The sequence below is a fragment of the Ctenopharyngodon idella genome, chromosome 4 (genome assembly GCF_019924925.1).
Source record: "Ctenopharyngodon idella isolate HZGC_01 chromosome 4, HZGC01, whole genome shotgun sequence".
Taxonomy (NCBI): Eukaryota; Metazoa; Chordata; class Actinopteri; order Cypriniformes; family Xenocyprididae; genus Ctenopharyngodon; species Ctenopharyngodon idella.
The window spans coordinates 6,158,856-6,178,387 of NC_067223.1; the positions used below are offsets into that span (position 1 = coordinate 6,158,856).

The 19,532-nt window shown below is 36.7% G+C and overlaps 1 long non-coding RNA gene across 12 annotated transcripts in view; it reads right to left on the reverse strand.

Annotated features, from left to right (window-relative positions):
* Positions 1-19,532, reverse strand: part of LOC127511490 (uncharacterized) — a 226,293-nt gene that overhangs the window by 164,733 nt on the left and 42,028 nt on the right. Inside the window, exon 2 of one of the 12 annotated variants that reach the window (XR_007930038.1) lies at positions 4,071-4,133. The exons of the other annotated variants lie outside the window; for them this stretch is intronic. This is a non-coding gene — a long non-coding RNA (uncharacterized LOC127511490). The remainder of the gene's footprint in view (positions 1-4,070; positions 4,134-19,532) is intronic. 12 annotated transcript variants of the gene reach the window in all.

Here is a 19,532-nt window from a genome sequence, read left to right on the forward strand (position 1 = left end):
TCATTCCAGTATACATAATATGTAATAATGATATATATACTATGTGACCCGTGCTGGCAAAATGAGTCGCAATGAGCAAATTTTCAAAAATAAGTTATTTTCACAATTTCTATTAAAAAACCTTCAAAATGATGTATGATTTGTTGAAATGTTTTCTGAAGCTTATAAAAAAAAATCCCTCGTAATAACACCTAATTTGGCACACACCTCATCAAAACCAAATATCTATAGGAAAATATATATATTCAACTTTTTTTTTCAATATTTTACTTCAATATTTTGAAGTAATTCTGTTTTTGTGTGTATATTGGGATAACGCATCTGAGGCGTCTTTGAGTGCTTCAGATCTGCCTGTCAGTGCGAGTAAGATCGATTTGTTTACATCAGCATGAGTTTGAAAATTACATTTCATTGGTTCAGACTCATGCCATCAAAAATTCATTAATATTCACAAAGTTGGAATGCTACTCTTTAAAACGTTTAAAACTTTTTAATTGCTATTTGGAGCATTTTGATCGCTAGACGAGGGCTTAATGACCTAATATTTGTGAAAACCTCAAATTCGACCAAAATTGACATTTTTGACTTGTTTTGACTGTAGCTCGTAATTAGCCCATGCACATTCCGACTCATTTTGCCAGCACAGATCACATATATATTAACATATAACATATAACATATATATATAACATATAATAACAAATACATGCAGATATATGCAGATTTGGTTATTATTTAAATAAGATAAATAAAATGCAAGTTTTCACAGACTCTCTCTAACCATCTTCCAACCCTGAATATTGCATCATTATCTTAGAAACATAATAACGTGAAACATGCGTCTCCTGTGCACTTCACGTGAGGAATGCTATTTATGTGGTGCACAGGGTTATGAGTGTCTATGAAGAGTGTTTCTAATGAGCAGATCCAGGACTGCGTTGATTTTGGGAGATAATCTACTGAATTTAAATTGTAAATGTGTTAAAGCTGAGAATGCTATACTCTTAGATAGCTGAAAGCATAATTAAATTGGCCATGTTAATAAATAAACCAACACCCAATTGTGAAGAAATTTGCTGAGATTTCTGAGAAGTTCTGTCAATGAGTCACATGTGAGGTCCCATTACAGTTAGGTTGCAGCCTAAGATGACAGTTGCCAATGTAGACAGAAGCTCACCAGGTTTGAGAAGACAGTTTGTGTACTATTTTATAAATGGATTTAAGAAAAGAGCAATAGAATCTTCAGGAAGATGGAGAAATGTGTTTAAAATAGACACTGACTGTCCTTTTGTCATAAGAGGCACTTTGACCCGATCTCCATTAAGCTCTGAAAAGCTGAATCCAAGAGGAACCCCTTCAAGCACAAGGAGGAGAGAAAGTGAAGGAGAAAACAGCACAATAACCCAGCAGTGTTTGCCCCTGAAATAAAGCCTCATCGATCCCTGTGTGCTGTAATTGGCAGTGAAGGTTTGTCCTCTGCTTTGCTGGAGTTATGGACGAGCTTTGTGAATAGAGCCTTGTGTGCGAGTGTATACATCCGCAGAGAGATACAGAGCCCACGGTGCCCTTCAAAGAGTCACAAGAGGTGAGGAGATAGTCCCTCAACAAAATTAAAGGCAGACTAAACTCAAGCTCAGCTCTGATTAACCAACCACATAAAGGACGAAATAAAGAGAAGGACAAAGAAAATGGTGGAAAACTCTGAAAAGGTCTGGAATACAAAGCAGGACGTAAGTATTTGGTACATATGTGCACACACAACTTGTTGAGCGGGTTGTGTAAACAACAGCGGGTCATTACTGCTACCCTTTGTCATTGTCTCCTGGTGTCTTGAAGCAAAGAAAAATTCTCTTTCTCTCTAACCCCCACATGCATAGTTCTCATCTTCTTCAAGGTGTCTTGACAGTGAAATCTTGACAGTGGGTTGGTTGGGTGACTCAGCTCTCCTCTCACAATGACAACTGTCTGAAAGAGATGTTGGCGCTAGGAAAGGTTTCACTTCAGCTCACAAGGAGGTATATGTGTGAGTGTGTGTGACCGTACACACAAACACTGTATTTCAGAGGTACTAAGGTAAAATCTTCTCTACTCAGATCTCAGGTGCAAACATTCCACCAAATGGAGTCCTATAGTAAGGGGATGTTTGCGCAGGGCTGGGTAAAATCTTTATTTAATCTCAATATGGACTCTTAAAATCCCAGGATTGAACTTTTACTGTTTTACCATGGAATCTTCACCACTGCAGTACAATATGCTGCAGTCTACAAGCACCATGGTTCTTTCTGTAAGCAAAATGAACATTATAACTGATAAATGCCCAAATAAATCTTGATTGAACCAGAATCGAAATCTAATCTAATGTTTACAACTAACATTGATCTGCCACTTTGCGTGCCAAAGTATTTTTAACTTTACATCTTAAAAAAAAGCGCAGCTGGAACGTCTTGTGTGAAATGGAATCTCATAAGGGACCAATTAGGAACACTCTTTATAGGCAGCGACAATTAATGTGATGCATCAGGCATAGAAGTACATAGCAAATTTAAAGGATCAGTTCACTTCAGAATTAAAATTTCCTGATAATTTACTCACCCCATGTCATCCAAGATGTTTATGTCTTTCTTTCTTCAGTTGAAAAGAAATTAAGTTTTTTGAGGAAAACATTCCAGGATTTTTCTCTATATAGTGGACTTCAGTGGGGTACAGCGGGTTGAAGGTCCAAAAATTTTTTTCAATGCAGCTTCAAAGCGCTCTACATGGTCCCAGACAATGAATAAGGGATCTTATCTGTGAAACAATCGGTCTTTACATTTTAACAATGATGTCGGACAATTTTGAAGTTGGATGAGAAAATGAGAGTTTTTCGCCCTACCACGGTACTTTGACTTACGTCACGTGTGAATGATCGTTTCGCTAGCCAAGACCCTTATTCCTTGTCTGGGATCATGTAGAACCCTTTGAAGCTGCACTGAAACTGCAATTTGGACCTTCAAACCGTTGGTAACGGTTGAAGTCCACTATATGGAGAAAAATCCCGGAATGTTTTTCCTTTTTCGACTGAAGAAAGAAAGACATGAACATCTTGGATGACATGGGGGTGAGTAATTTATTAAGAAATTTTAATTCTGAAGTGAACTAATGCTTTAATATCCAGTAAAAATAGTCAAGGGATGTCCAAAACTGCATGCTTTCTGAGTAGGTACTACATTTGACAAAGAATGAAATTTGCAACTATGAACAAAAAATTATGTTCTGTATGATTGTATGTATAAATGAATATAATCCAGATGTAGTACACCTTTTATGTTGTCTTTGTCATGTGACTTACACCATCAGTTTGCATCAGTTCACTTCCATTCACAACTCCTCTACCTCATGGGATATCAGATGCACACTTCAGAATCTCGGTTGAAATAGTAGGTCAGTCAGGTACTTTTTGCCAACTGTTTTATGAATACTGTGAGTGCTGACATATTACTAATTTCACATACTTTTTTTCTACTATACTTTGTATAATAGAGAAGTAGGCATATTCAGATGCAGAGTCAATGTTTTCTTAGATTGAAATTGTCACAATGTATCCTGGGATAGAATTTGTCCTAATTTTAAAGGCAGAATGCCTAATATGATATAAAAAAGGTGGGCAGCTCAGTTTTGAGAGTTAATATGTTACAAAAAGAATCGCAAACTGCAACATGCATGCCATGATGTGACAAAAAAAAAATATGTATTGAGTAATGAGTGTCCAGAAGGCTATCTACTGCCTCTTCCTGATGGATCTCTCTTACACACACACACACACACACACACGGAGATACAGATGACATGAAGCTTCTGGGTAACTTTATTAACTCTAAGTGTCTGTTATGGATCAGAAACCAGGCCTTACACACCTAACACAACACCTGAAAGCTCCCTCTCTCTCTCTCTCTCTCTCTCTCTCTCTCTCTCTCTCTCTCTCTCTCTCTCTCTCTCTCTCTCTCTCTCTCTCTCTCTCTTCTCTTCTATTCTCTCTGTTTCTCTCTGTCCTCTCTCTCTCTATTCTCCTTGTTTTTCTATTTCAGACTCACTCTCGTCTTCTCTCTCTGAAAATCCAAATCCTCCGCTCTCTGGGCTGAATGAATGGACAGCTTCTACAGAGAGAGAGAGGCTGTATTCAGCATGATTTGCAATAGGATTACAGCAGTGATGTTGTCTGGCTCTTTTTGGCAGCAGCAGGGAGGTATTTTCACTGTTGCTTGTGAGAATAAATTGGACTTTGAGAGCTGCCGGAGTATGTTTACCAGCAGGTGCCGTAATCTGGTTAACTGATGCTTAGCACTCGCACCTATTGCAATATAAGAAAACATTTGTACATTTGGGTAAGGCTGTCAATTGATTTAAAAAACAAAACAAAAAAAACACACAAAACACACACATTCTGACCAATGAATTACATGAAATTATTCAATTATCAAAAGAATTGCAAATAAAGTATTTGTTGAGGAAACCCCCTAAATAAGGAAAAACACATGCATTTATGTACAGGTCAGGAGGCATAATTACAGTATTTGTGTACATTTTTCATTATTACTTGATTATTTTATTAGTAGCACTATACTTATATATACACTACTGTTACAGAGTTTGGGATCATTAAGATTTTTCAAAATATTTTTTGACAAAGTCTCATTGGTGCTCACGAATGAAATAACTGTTTGCTATTTTATTACTTAAAATTATTTACTATATATATGTATATATATATATATATATACTGTAATTTTATATAAAATTAAATTAAACTTCTATTGTAAAGTAGTTCCATGTATACATTTTAGTTTTATGTGGTTTTTTAAATTCAATTTTATACCTTTCCTTTAAAAAATTATTCTAGAAACTTATAAAAGTTTAATTTTATTCTATAATGTTTTGTTTTTCTTTTGGAGAATCAGAGGGATGGATTATCCAGAGCTTTCAAAGAAAGATGCATTTATTTTCACCTGGTTTATGCCTTGACATTAGAATGAAAGCTTGTATCAAAGTGTTCATGTGGGCGAGGGAAGTAGTTTACTCTAGGATACATATTGTGTGTGTTTACAGTATCAAACTATTTGATTTTCCCTGTGGCTGACAGTGGTATTAAAGTCTGTGTAGTGCACCTGTCTTTACCAGGCTTCCAACAAGTTTACAAATAATGTCTGTCTACACTGAAACCAAAAATGCTACATGACTGCACCCAATCACAGCTGATCAGGACATACTTGATGTTTATAAAACAATTATTCAGGGATTTTGGAACAATGGGATTTCCACTGTGGGTGGAGCTACATGTCCTACCAACACTAAAAAGACATTTAAAACCCAGTTTACAGGAGACATTGTTCAGTATACCCACTAACACAGCTCTTTCAGAGTACATGTGTGTCTCTGTGGGTGGGTCTGTGTGCATCCAAGTGAGTGAAAGAACCACTTGAGACTGTAAGACAAATTAGAGTCATATGAAACACACTCAAAGACATATAAATATATTTCTGCCCAGATGTGATGTAATTAGCATCACTGATCTATGGCAGACGGGACGGTGTGGTTTAGTCTTAAGCGCCTCATAAAGGACTGGCTCCTCTGTGGGCTACAGTTAGAGCTCAGCTAACATGGCAGAGACAAATGCATCTAATTACATTCAGAAGCCTGGACTCATAAAGCCCATCTGAACCGAGACCGGCTCTGGGGTGGATAGGCAATCATTCGAGACCACAGCCCAACCTGCTATCAATCACATCAGATCAATGGAAAGATGCACAGTTACTGGGGCAGGTCAGCACGATTAGAAGTTACTTACGAATTTCTTGCAGATATGACACCCAATTGAGCCAGCAAGCGGCATAACTGACTGGAACTAGAAATTTAAGCTAGCTCATTTGATGCTGAAATGCTTTAGAATGGAATTGTAGCAATGTTTAAAGTTCAGGGAAGAAGGAGGCGGGAACTGGTGAACGTTCAGCATTACTTTATTGACCAAAATAAACAAACAACAAAACGAAAGTAAAGTGGCAGCCCTTCACGGAAGACTGGCACATAGCAGTATAAACTTAATAAAACATGACATCTCTCTCATTTTTCACTGTCGCCACTACTCCTTTTATCCTCTCTGAGGTCCTCCATGAGACTCGAGGCTGGTGTGGCACGCAGGTGATGCTCATTAGTCCAGTTCCTAAAACGCACTGCCATCCGGTCGTCCACCAGCTGGGTTAACTTCTCTATGATGCCTGGTGGTGGCGCTGGATATCCCTCGGTGGACGGCGCTCTAGCTCCTCCAATGCCTGGTGGATGGCGACGGCTCCGCTCCGGGCTCTGGCCTCAGCCAAACGGCGGCGAGTCCTCCACTCCCCCCCGGCAAATCACTCCAGCCCACCGCCTCGAGCGTCCATGGTGGTAGATTCTGCTCAGTTGGATGGCACTGTGCATTTCCCACAGCGGCGAGAGCTCTTTGACAGCACGTTCCTCCTTCTTCATGGGTTTCGGCACCAGTGTAGCAATGTTTAAAGTTCAGGGAAGGAGAAGGCAGGAACAGGCAATCACGCCACCAGCCTTGCTCCGTATTCACAGCTCTCGGCCCCGCCCTGCTTGCCACAGGAATGTTCTAAAATGTTTGTTTATCCATATACCTGAATATCTCAACAACAATTAGCAAAAAAGTTTTTTTTATTTTTTTATTTAATCAATGATACCAAAGACAAGATTAAAGGCCTATCATGATGTTAATTAAACGAGTTTTGTCAATAATTGTTGACAAAAGTAATTAAATTGTAAAATATTAGTGTACTAGCAATGTTTTAGAAGAAGAAAAATGTAGAAAGAATTTATTCAAATAATTGAATAAACCTGCTTTAGATGCTTTAGGTGAGAGAGCTAAACACTGGTAAACTAAGCCATATTACTAACAGGTTAATTATCTTTAATAAATGCCTATTTTATTAAATTAATTATATTTTTAAAGAGCTCAGATTTTTACAAAGAGTTTTCACATCTTTTATATGTTTAAATAAATAAATGTTTATACTTTTTTTCAAAAAGTTTGACAATTAAAAAATCTATTAAATTTCAACTAAAATTGTTATTTCAGTAAAATTAATGCATATGACACAAAGGTATATTGACAATTTTCATAAAAATAAAAAAACTGTTTAATATAAACATCAACCCTAAGCTGAAAAGTTTTTTTTCTTTTTTTCAAGAGACAAGTGTGACAGCTTATCTTGTCAAATTGTTCAGCACACCCAGCATTCCAGGTTCCATGCGCACACATACTAACACACATGCACTGCAGGTACAAACTGTACAAACTGATATTTCCCCAAAATGTCAGTAGCGTGTCTTTGATCTCAGTTATGTCTGAGATGTCAAGGAAAGCAAGAGGTTTGTGATTCTGTCATGTTCTTCCTGACCAAACAAGGTGAGGAAAGAGTAAAGGTCAAAGGTGACTGGAGGGATAACAACATAGGCATAACAGAAGTGTGTGATCCTTACAGTCTGTCTAAGAGAGAGTGTGTATATGTGTATCAGTCAATTCTTGTGTGTAACTATGCTGTAACTTGTAACTTGCAGCAGATCTGTACATGCGCATTCATGTAGATTAAAGCAGACTCAGAACAGTGTGGTATAAGTGTGCCTATAATTGTATTATTGTATAACTGTACTTCGGTTTAATTTACATTGTAACGCATGCCATGATGTGTCAATAATTACAGTGCTGAGTGAACCAGAAAGAACAAATTCTCACCAAGCAATCAGACACACTTATATGACTAGTAAAAAACTAATAATGATTAATCTTTCTTTTTTGTTCAAGGGAAGTGTTGCCTTAGACACACCTAGCATACAGAACAGGTCATTAGAAAAAGAGAGAGAGCTTACAGGGAGAGGGTGAATAATTCTCTCTGAAGCTTTATACATTTATATGGGAGATGTGGAATAGTCGAGCTACTATCTGCCTGTGGAGGTGCACTGCACTGATTATTCTCCAACTCTCTCTTTCTCTCTTTTTCGCTGTCCTCCCTCCACTTGCTGCTCTTGTTTATGTTAAAGCATTAAAGCGGCACTTCAGGCAAAGGCATATAGCTCTTGCCAAGCCATGTTTGCATTTTAATTCATCTGATCAGGTGCCCAAGGGTTGAGAGAGAGAGAAAGGACATTATTACTCCTGAGTTGTGTTTGCCAGTGGCCTTTCTATGCTCATTACGGCGGCTCATGGTCACTATCTGCTGTCAGGTCACATTGGCTGTTTGGTGGCCTCTGATTTCCATGGATTTTGATCTGAACGGTGGGTGGTGACCTAAGAGGGACAGCATCTTTTGATCTGTCCATTCACCGTAGCTCTGTTTTGCAGCTGGATGTGTCCAACAGAGGTGCTGGCACTTTATACTGACACAAATAGTGAAAAAACAGGGCTTTCAAAAATAAATATGTAGATACAGTGCACAGCATAAATGAGTACACCCCCTCTGAACAAATACAAAAGATGTATTTTCTTTATGATCACTAATACAATTCATGGAAAGATGGCAAAACTAAAATGTATTAAACATATACATAATAAAAACTGAGAAATATATATAGCCATAAAATAAGTAAGTAAGCCAATTTTGTTTAAATTAAGGATTGCAGAAATGAGTACACCATAGATTTAATTCAACAAATGTATAATATTCTAGCACTTAGTATGCTCTCCATAATTTTGAATTCTCTACAGAATTCCCTGAATACTCTCGTCTCTACAGAATCCCCCACAGGTGATCAAGAGTGTTAAGACCATGAGTGCAATACATGTCCACAGAAGGTTTTTCACCTTGGGAGAATGCATATCCTCATTGTCATGTTGACAAAATGCCCAACAATGCAGGGAATGAGGAAAGGGTAACATCTTCTGTTTCAAGTTTGTGTATTAAATTACACAGTGGTGTGGGAATTCATGACAGCATTGATAAAGCACAACTCCCTCACACCTTCAGCACTCATACATCCCTATATAAGAGCTTTACTACCACTGAACTTTACTGTGGGAACCAGGCACTTCTCACTGTACTCCTCCTCTAGCAACACCATAACATTTTGGATGCTGTTAGATCCAAAACTAATGATTTGGTCTCATGAGACCAGAGTATTGATTCCCAGAATCTATATTTTGTAAATATGGGCTTTGGAAATGGCTAACTGACTTTATTGTGCTTTGGCTACAGTAGGTAGTTCCAGTGAGAACAACAACCATGCTTGTCATTTCTGCAGGCTGCATCTTACTCTGTGAGATAAACAGTCACTCTTTTCATAGCTTTTGCTGGCTCTGAGACACTCGCTTGGTATTTCTCCTGCTCTTTGTCTAGCAAAAAAATCCCTCATCACTAAATAAAAAAGCTTAAAATGAAGGCCTGATTATTTCAGGGGCCTTGTCTCAAGTCCATTATTTTTGAATTTCTGTGTTACTTTTGCTATATTTTCACACTTAAAACAATGATTTGGTAATCTTCATGTACCACTGTCCTCTTTTGTGCTAAGAAATAAGTCTCCTGACAGTTCTCTCCCAAGAGGTTCCATTGTTGTCAGCATTAAGTCTGAGAATGATTCAGTGGGCTATATAACACTTTTAATTGTCAAGAAATTACTTCTCTTTAAATGTTTTGGTTCAACATACTTACCTGTTGATCAAACATTGCCCTAAACTTACACCAGAACATTTTTATTTAGTTTTATTTAGTAACTTTTAGGAGGGTGTACTCATTTTTGCTACACAACATTTTATCACCTTGATAAGAAAATCTTTTTTTCCTGAATAATTTTGACATGCTTCTTTGGTAATTGATTAAGCAGACTTGCTGGAACATTATATCTCTAAAGAACCCTAACATGTCTTCTAAGTAATTGAGTAATTGCTGACTTTCAGAAGTTTCAGAGGGGGAGTACTCATTTATGCTGTGCACTGTACATATCTTTATTTCCTCAGATACCTAGTGCACTTTGTAACTAAAGCAGAGCAGCGGGACTGATATGAACACTCATTTTAATCAGTTTGTTACTGGGGAAGTTTAGAAGAAAAGAGAACTTTCATTTTGCTATAAACCACAGCAAAAATACACCATATGCTCCTAAGAAGTCTGGATCCTTAATCTTTCTGCTGCCATATTAATAAATCCTTTGTTGCAAACTTAATGGATACAGCAGCACAAGATTTAGAAATTGATAATTATAACAAACAGATACTCGGCAAACTGTATTTCTGTGATGACAACTCTCAGAGTGTTTGGCATGGTAATGGGTATGACAATGTTGATATGTTTGGTCTTGGTGGAATAGATCTGCTACGCTGCTGCTTTTATTGCTGCTGCTGCTGCTGCAGAGCAAGTACAGGACTTACTACTGCCAATACGACACACTGTTGTGAGCAAGTAAGACATACTGCTGCTGTACAATATAGCATACATGAATTACCCGTAGCAGATCTATACAGGTGGACCTGGGGAAGGTGGAGGGTTTCTGAAGCGCGCTGCACTGCTAAGGCAATACTAACAAAGTATTTTGAAGGTTGAGCACGCAGTGGCTACTCATACAGCAGGAACCAATCAGCTGTGTCCTATAGATAATGATGTGATTACGAGCAGGATGAGTTAAAGGATCTATTAGCCTCTGCCTTTAGAGTTTCGTGACAGAACTTTGTATTTGTTCTTAAACATCTGACAGATTTTAATTGTCTAAGTAAGTAATTAAACACTGTTATATGCTGTTGTACATTAATTATATTAGCAGTAGTAAGTGTTTGTTGTGTTTGTTGTTTGTAGGTGAGGTGTACAGATCAATCACAGTGGTAGTGGTGCTTTAGAAATTTGTTGTACACAGACAGTTGATTCTGATCTTTCTCTGTAATTTCAACTAAATAAACACCTGTAGTACATGGTAGTTTGTTGGTTGACAACTTAAAAAAAAAAAAAAAAAAAAAAACTAAATCATCCAGAAATAAAAAATCTGTCATCATTTACTCACCCTCATGTTGTTTACTTTATTTTATGGAAATTTAAAAATGATGAGACATTTCTCAAAATGTGTTCTTTTATGTTCCACAGAACAAGAATGGAAGTCTTATCAGGTTTAGAACGACATGAGTGTGAGTAAATGATAATACATTTTTATTTTTGGGTGAAAGGACTTATTTCACCCAAAAGGACTTATGCCATAAAAAGGACTTATTTCCAGTTAACAGGCAGTAGTGAGTTGTAAATCATACATAAAAGCTACATATAATGTAAGTATAATGTTCATATAATGTAAGAATATGAAGGTGTTGTTGATTCACTATTGTATTCTTTATTGTAAGGATGAATGGAGGATTAGTCATGAGTGGGAAAAAAAAAGCCAAAAATGAAAATGTAATTTACATGGAATTGCAGTTAAAGAAAGAGTGTGCATACTGTGCACGCAGGAAGAATTTCTAGAAAGAGAGCAAAATAATTTTTTGGACAGCTTAAAGGACCACTTTTCCATCACCCCTTCATTTCAAACGTAAAATTTCAGCTGTCAGTGCAATGGATTGATCATAGTGTTTGTCAGCAGGCATAAACAGCAACATATTTTCCCACATCTGTTATTTCCCTCTTCTTGGAATTCAGTCATAGTAAAGGTCATGCTGACTACAATGCCACAGTCAGTTAACATTGTAAAGTACATTGTGTCCCTCAGTAGTTTGAGGCTGATTAAGAGACTTTAAAAGGGTTCCATCCATCCATCAATCCCATTTTAACTTGCAATTAAATACATCCCAACCTTTCTCTATCATTTTTCACTCTTTCTGACAATTCTGTCATTAACAGAGCTGCATATAAAACATAAGTGATATGTTGATTAGACCTCATGGAGCTCCATTATGCTAGTGGCAGCTTTCATTTTAGAGCGACTAATTTTTGTTCTTTGATTAGACAAAAAAGGCATTAAAATTAAATATGCAAACTGTGGCAACTCAAAGGCATTCTATGGCGAATGTTTCCAAACATTAGACATATAAAGTGATTTTTAAAATTATACCTTTATATAAGAGGTGGATGTAGAAAAAAAACTAAAGTTAAAGTTTATACAAATTCCCAGTTACTGAATTAGAGTATTTCAAATCAGTCACTTGTTCACTAGGTTTTGAATCTGAGTCTTATAGACAGGCCTGATGTTTGGAAGAAGTTGTAACCTGGAAAGCCCTGTTAGCAGCACACACATCCATGCTGAAGTGACTAAATCAGATAAACACATGCTATATTTGGAGAGACAATGTAGAACTCTCCAGAGGTTTGAGAGGAATCCAGCAAAATAACGCACTGTAAGCTCCTAAAAATCCCTGTAGAATGAATAGAGAGAGCAAGGGAGGGAAGAATAAGAAACTGTTTTGACCCTTCTCTTGCCATCTTGTCATGAGAGTAGGCAAAGGGCTTGCTATGTACCTGTCTCTCAGCGCCACATGTAATCCTCCAAACGTGGTGTGAACGAACTTAAAGACATCAAACCTAATCAAGCATTCCACTGCACTGCTGATATGACGTTATCGTCCCATTTCCAAAACCTAATCCTCCATTAAAATGCACAGGATGTAAAAGCATTCGTGTTTGTTTAATTAATTCACTGATTAATTTGCTTGTTTATTCATTTAGCTATTTATCAAGGAGCTTTAAACATAACAGAATACCGGAAGCATCAAATGTTGAAAAAAAAAAACAGCAAAAGTTAACTTTTTTAATGACACAGTCAGAGGTTGGGTCCATATTCACCATTTTTTATTATGAATTTAAGGGCTGCCAAAATGAACCAGGCAGAAAGAAATCAATTAAATACACTTTATTAAATTAACTGAATATTACTCTATCATTTTGCATTCTGCTTCCTGTTGACTGGTAGACTGGAAAACATTAGATTAATCATGATTATACTGATATCAATAAAAATAAAATCCAAATCAATGTATTTGTCAAAATTGTTTTGTAGGAGTTTCTCCTTAGCACTGTCCAGTGTTATTTTAGAATTATTTATATAATATTATAATATTTATAATTGTTTTAAATTATCGTCAAAGGCCCATTCACACCAAGGACAATAACTATAATGATAACTATATAGTTCTAAGAATCATTCTCAATGTAAAAGTATAGCAGGGTCCACACCACAACTATAACAACGACACAGAAAAACAATATCATTGGAATCATTTTCAAAACAATTTTTTTCCAGCTGATGATCGATGAAAACATTTTTGACAGCCAATCAGAATCCATTCTGCTTTAAAGAGCTTGAGCATTTAAAAAAAATAAAAAGGACCTTTGTGAAAGGACCTTTACATTTGCCAAAAATAGAACCTTTCTGTTGTTATTAAAAAAACAAACAAGCAACCCTAGCCCAGGTGAGAAAAAGTAATGCAAAAGTAACGTAATGCATTACTTATTAACGCAATTAGTTACTTTTTTAGGGAGTAACTCAATAGTGCAATGCATTACTTTTAAAAGTAACTTTCCCCAACACCGGTTGTCTTTATAGTTATAATTCTTGGTGTGAACAGGACTTTTATTTTTATATTTTATCATTCATTTCATATTAGTTTAAGTTTTAGCAATTTTGTTATGTGCTTTTGTCATTTTATTTATTTTTTAATATTTCTATTTAGCTTTATTTTTATTTTAGTACTTCAACTTTTATAATTAAAACAATAAAATAATAGTTCATCTGAACTTTAATAGTAGTTAGAAATATGATACACTGTCAACATATTTTCCAGATAATATTTTCCAGATGCCATTTTAATAACTTGCTGTAGTTTTATTATAATATAAACACCACATAATTTCATTAATACTATATCATGGAAGCCATTTTTCTCACACAGTATATGAGTCTGTATATATGATAATAAATAGTTGTCCTTATTTACTGAATTTTAGAAAGGACCTCCCTGGTATCAACAAGTACTAAACCTCTTCCCCTATGAGAAATTAATTTAATGAGTGATGTTTGATTTATTGAAAAAGTCTGTGGCATTATGATATACTGTAAACAGGAAACTTCCTTCCTCTCTCACATTTACTATCCTCCAAACAAACAGACAAACTTGAGCTCTCGAACATAGACATGCCGGCTTGTTCCTCTTCAATGAACACAAACACATGTAAGATTGAGAAAGCCGATGCTTTAAAAGCTGCTGAGTCCATCTGTGGCCTAAAAAGAGTTTCTAAGCAAACACACAGATACACACACTCGTCTTTCGTTCTCCTTCGTACAAAGCCCAGTACATGGAGGCCCCTGAGTCTGCCGCCTTAATGAAGACGAATGCAAGGAATCAATTTGCACCTTCCCAACTCCATCTGGCAGCTCAGCACTCCACCATCAATTAACACACCAGCTGGGGAACACACACACTCACACGCCGCCCACTTCTCCTGTCTGCTCTTTGCCGCTTAGCTCAGAACTGCCAAAGGCGGCCCGAACCCAGAGGACCCCACAGGCCTGGAGATGTAGAAATGCATTATGGGATGTTTGGGGCGTCCATGCAGGTAAAAAGTGATTAAAATGGGAATCATGTGAAAAAGCTAAAGGTGAAGGAGACCTGTAAAGGAGAAAGGTACTTGTGAACATGTGTGTGTGGGCCAGATGCAAAAAAGCTCAACACACAAGCTCGGGCTGAAACATGCACTCGATCCAAACAAACAGGCGTCACGGGGTGTGTAAATTGTTCAGACAGTAAACAGATTCTCTTAATGTGGACAGTTTTAGGGTAAGCCAGAGCACCAACAGCGGAGGGAGTTATTGACTGATCTCAACCAGAGGGTGGACAAGAAAGTCCGTCATCTGTCTTCTACCCGCTCGGCGCACAGCAGCGATTTCTCCGCCGAGATAAAAAGACAAATCCGCTCGTGGGGATACCGATCCTTCGTCAGGCCAACAAAAGACATTTTATTCAAAGCCTGCTGGACAGTGGGCTAAATTTGACTCGTCTGAAATAACAGGAGTGTGAAATATCACAACTGAGCTGACACATGCAGAGAGATTGAGAGATACGGCTGCATTAAAACTCCCTCTATCAACTTCCATCACTGCACTGCTGTGCTAGAGCTCTTTATGTAGGTCATGAGTGTTTTTCTGAACATGTGCGCTCCCCATCCCTCTTTCTTTCCTTCCTCAATCTCTGTCATTCTCTTAGTCATTCTTTCATGTTCAAATGAGAAATGATCCAGAAATGAAACAGCTAGGCACCGTTACATCACACAGGTAATCAGTGTATCCTAGCAACACATGTCCAGCGATCTTAAAGCTCATCAAACCTGGATTCAAGGAGAAACTCAAAGACACCAAGGTGAATGACTGGAACTTCAACCAGACGTTCTAAATCTGAGCTGTATTGTAAAGTTAAAAGATTCTGTTCAGGTTCTGGTTCTCTCACTATATATATATATATATATATATATATATATAAAATGTTTTTTATATAGTGCCATTATTTTCATGACAATTAAGCAAAATTTACCCCAAATTCTCATTATTCCAACAAAATACATAAAAAATATGCTAAAATGTATTTGAAATACATTTATTTTGTGCTAAGTATACTACAAATAAATTTACATATTTATGTGCTAAATAAAAATACCCTGCAGTTGTATTTTTGGTATACTAAACTGGTATTTAAAGACTGATATTATATAGAGATCATACAATCCTTATTAATAGTGATATTACAACTCTTTTTAGGCATAATATTAAAATATGTGCATTGTGCAATAAAGAAATACTCCAAATAAAGTTCAATTATAATTTTATATCAGTAAGTCTTAAGTGATGTGTGAATAAATATGTTAATGGATTTGAAGTATACTTAATATGAAATAAATGTATTTTAAATAGATTTTGGTAAAGGTTTTTTACTAGGGAAATACTAACATGATATGTAAATGTGTTCCAATTTAATTAATACAACACTATTTTTTCACAGTACAATCAGAGTACTGCAATTTTTTGATTATGGTAATGATATTCAAATTTATATTTACATTTATATGAAATTTGGGAGGGAAATTCATGAATTATCATTAATTATCATAAATCCTCATGCTACAACACATAGACTTCATTTAAGGTTAATATAATTTCTAAAATCATTCTGGGGTGAAATATAACCTGTGGTGAGTTGCATAAACTACTTAAAGGGTTAGTTCACCCAAAAATGAAATTTCTGTGATTAATTCCTCACCCTCATGTGTTTCCCCACCCGTAATACCTTCGTTCATCTTCGGAACACAAATTAAGATATTTTTCATAAAATCCAATGGCTCAGTGAGGCCTGCATTGCCAGCAAGACAATAAACAATTTCAATGCCCAGAAAGCTACTAAAGACATATTTAAAACAGTTCATGTGACTACAGTAGTTCAACCTTAATGTTATGAAGTAACGAGAATACTTTTTGTGTGCCAAAAAAAGCTTTACAAATCTTTTGTTTCGAATCAGTGGTTCGGAGCACATATCAAACTGCCAAAGTCACGTGATTTCAGTAGACGAGGCTTCGTTACATCATAAGTGTTTCGAAATTTCAATTGTTCACCACTGGGGGGCGTGACTTTGGCAGTTTTATACATGCTCTGAATCACTGATTCGAACAAAAGATTCGTAAAGCTTTGAAGCTTCATGAAGCGGTGTTTTGAAATTGCCCGTCACTAGATATTGATGAATAAAGTCATTATTTTGGGGGGGGTTTTGGTGCACAAAAAGTATTCTCGTCGCTTCATAACATTAAGGTTGAACCACTGTAGTCACATGAACTGTTTTAAATATGCCTTTAGTAGCTTTCTGGACATTGAAAGTGTTAATTGTCTTGCTGGCAATGCAGGCCTCACTGAGCCATCGGATTTTATGAAAAATATCTTAATTTGTGTTCCGAAGATGAACAAAGGTCTTACGGGTGTAGAACGACATGAGTGTGAGTAATACATTTTCATTTTTGGGTGAACTAACCCTTTAACTAGGTGAGCATGCATTCTTCAACACCAAACTCAATGACTATACTGGTCCACCGCCTACACTAGTGCCAAACCTGCATAAACTAGACCAGACTAGCTATCCTCGTTTCAGGATGGTTTTACAAAACTGCCTTTAAATCAACAGCATTGTAGTGTAATACAAGGTGTTGTATTTTACTGCGCAAGGTCCCAACACTATTTGTCAATTCTTCATTTGTTTTTTTTTTGTTGTTTTTTTTTTTTCTGCCTGGGCCGAACAAACTGCTTAAGTAAGAATTCTATTGTCCTTTGTGTGAAACAGCCAATAAATCTTTTGAAACTTTTGTATCCCATCTAAATTGACGAGTCAGCAAATCCCATGCCATATGTTTTGTTGATTCAGGCAAGCGTCTGACAAATCAGATTTACTTCTGGCCCTCTGATAGGATATTTGGGGTAATATATTTATACAAGCTTCATAATATACATCCAAACCTGACGAATACAAATGATTAGCAATAACTCCCTTTGAGTCTGATGGGACTGAAACTTATGCCAACGTCCAAATTCAGGGTTCCTGCGTACATGCTACAGCTCTTAGGCTCGTCACTTTTGTACAATCATGTCATTCACTGAGCTTGGGCAGGTGTGTGTTGGATTGGATAGTGTGTGTGTAGACGGCTCTTGCAGGTGTGTTGGGCAGAATGTGTGATCCACAGAGTGGCTGAACGATCAGTTGGAGTGTCAAGTCTGAATTGGTTCCGATAGTGAGTGGGCAGTGATTGCCTTCATGCCATGTTCAGTGAGTGATCTGATCCAACAGCTGAATCTGAACACCTGACAGGAGTGGGATTATGTTTTTCTACAAGCCATGAAGAGTTTTGTGTGTGTCTGTGTGTGTGTAGGAAGGTACTTTGCAATTTAAAGGCTAGTAGTAAAAGCATCCTGAGGATTACAACAAATCCTCATGCATGGTCTCAAGATGGTGAGTCAATACACATATACAAACACACAGCCTGCCTCCAAGGCCCTACATGTCCTCTTTGAAATGTGTCAAAGTTACAAAGACCTTTTACAAATGTCAAAGGTGCACACAGGCTGTGCATGTGTGTGTGAGAGAGAGTGCTTTCATGTGTATTAGATTAATGATGGCTCAACCTGCCATCCCAATAACTACCAGCAGGATCTGTTAGTAGAACCTCTCACAAATGTCATGCTAATCAGAACATTTTAGAGTCAGAGCATGTTTTGAATGTACTTCTTCTTGCCATCAACATCAGTAACAAAATAGTACTATAAACTACACTACTTACAGGTGAAACAGAATGAATGAATTTAAAGGGTTATTTCACCCAAAAATGAAATTTCTGTCATTAATTACTCACCCTCATGTCGTTCCACACCCGTAAGATCTTCGTTCATCTTCGGAACACGAACTAAGATATTTTTGATAAAATCTGATGGCTCAGTGAGTTAATTTACATTTTCAAATGCCCAGAAAAGGGCATTACTAAAGATATATTTAAAACAGTTCATGTGACTACAGTGGTGCAACCTTAATGTTATGAAGCGACAAGAATACCTTTTGTGCACCAAAAAAACAAAATAACGACTTTATTCAACAATATCTAGTGATGAGAGATTTCAAAACACTGCTTCATGAAGCTTCGAAGCTTTACGAATCTTTTGTTTCGAATAAGTGGTTCGGAGCATGGAAGTCATGTGATTTCAGTAAACGAGGCTTCGTTACGTCATAAGTGTTTCAAAACTTCAATGGTTCACGTGACTTTGGCAGTTTGATACACGTTACCACTTTTCGAAACAAAAGATTCGTAAAGCTTCGGCCTCACTGAGCCATTAGATTTCATCAAAAATATCTTAATTTGTGTTCCGAAGATGAACGAAGGTCTTACGGGTGTGGAACGACATGAGGGAGAGTAATTAATGACAGAATTTCATTTTTGGGTGAACTAACCCTTTAATATTGGTAATGCAAAATGCATTAGTAAATGACCTGTACTGCATGTAACACTGCAAACAAACAAACAAATAAATAAATAAATATTCTTAACCAAAAAACAAGTTTACTTACAACCCAATACATTTGATTAAAAAGTGAAACTGTATAAAATATTAAGACTTGTTTCAGAGAATATATCTTACCACTTTGGGCAAATAGTTTTTTTCTAACAATTTTGCAATGAATTAATTCAAGACACAATGGGAACCAAAAGTCTAAATTCATTTTTGATACTAAGTTTTTCAATTCAGCCTTTCACTCAAATTATAATTTACGAAGATATATTATAAATATATTATAATTTATTCCACAGAATTTCCCCATTGTGTCAGCGCCGATAGCCTCGTGGGCAGCACCGACACATAGCGCAACTGCACCTCCGGTCGACCCGTTTTCAATTCCCGGCTCGAGGTCCTTTGCCGATCCTCTTCCCCTCTTTTCACCCCATGCTTTCCTGTCTCAACTGTAATGTCCTATCCAATTAAGCCATGAAAAGGCCTAAAATATAACTATAAAAAAAGAATATCCCCA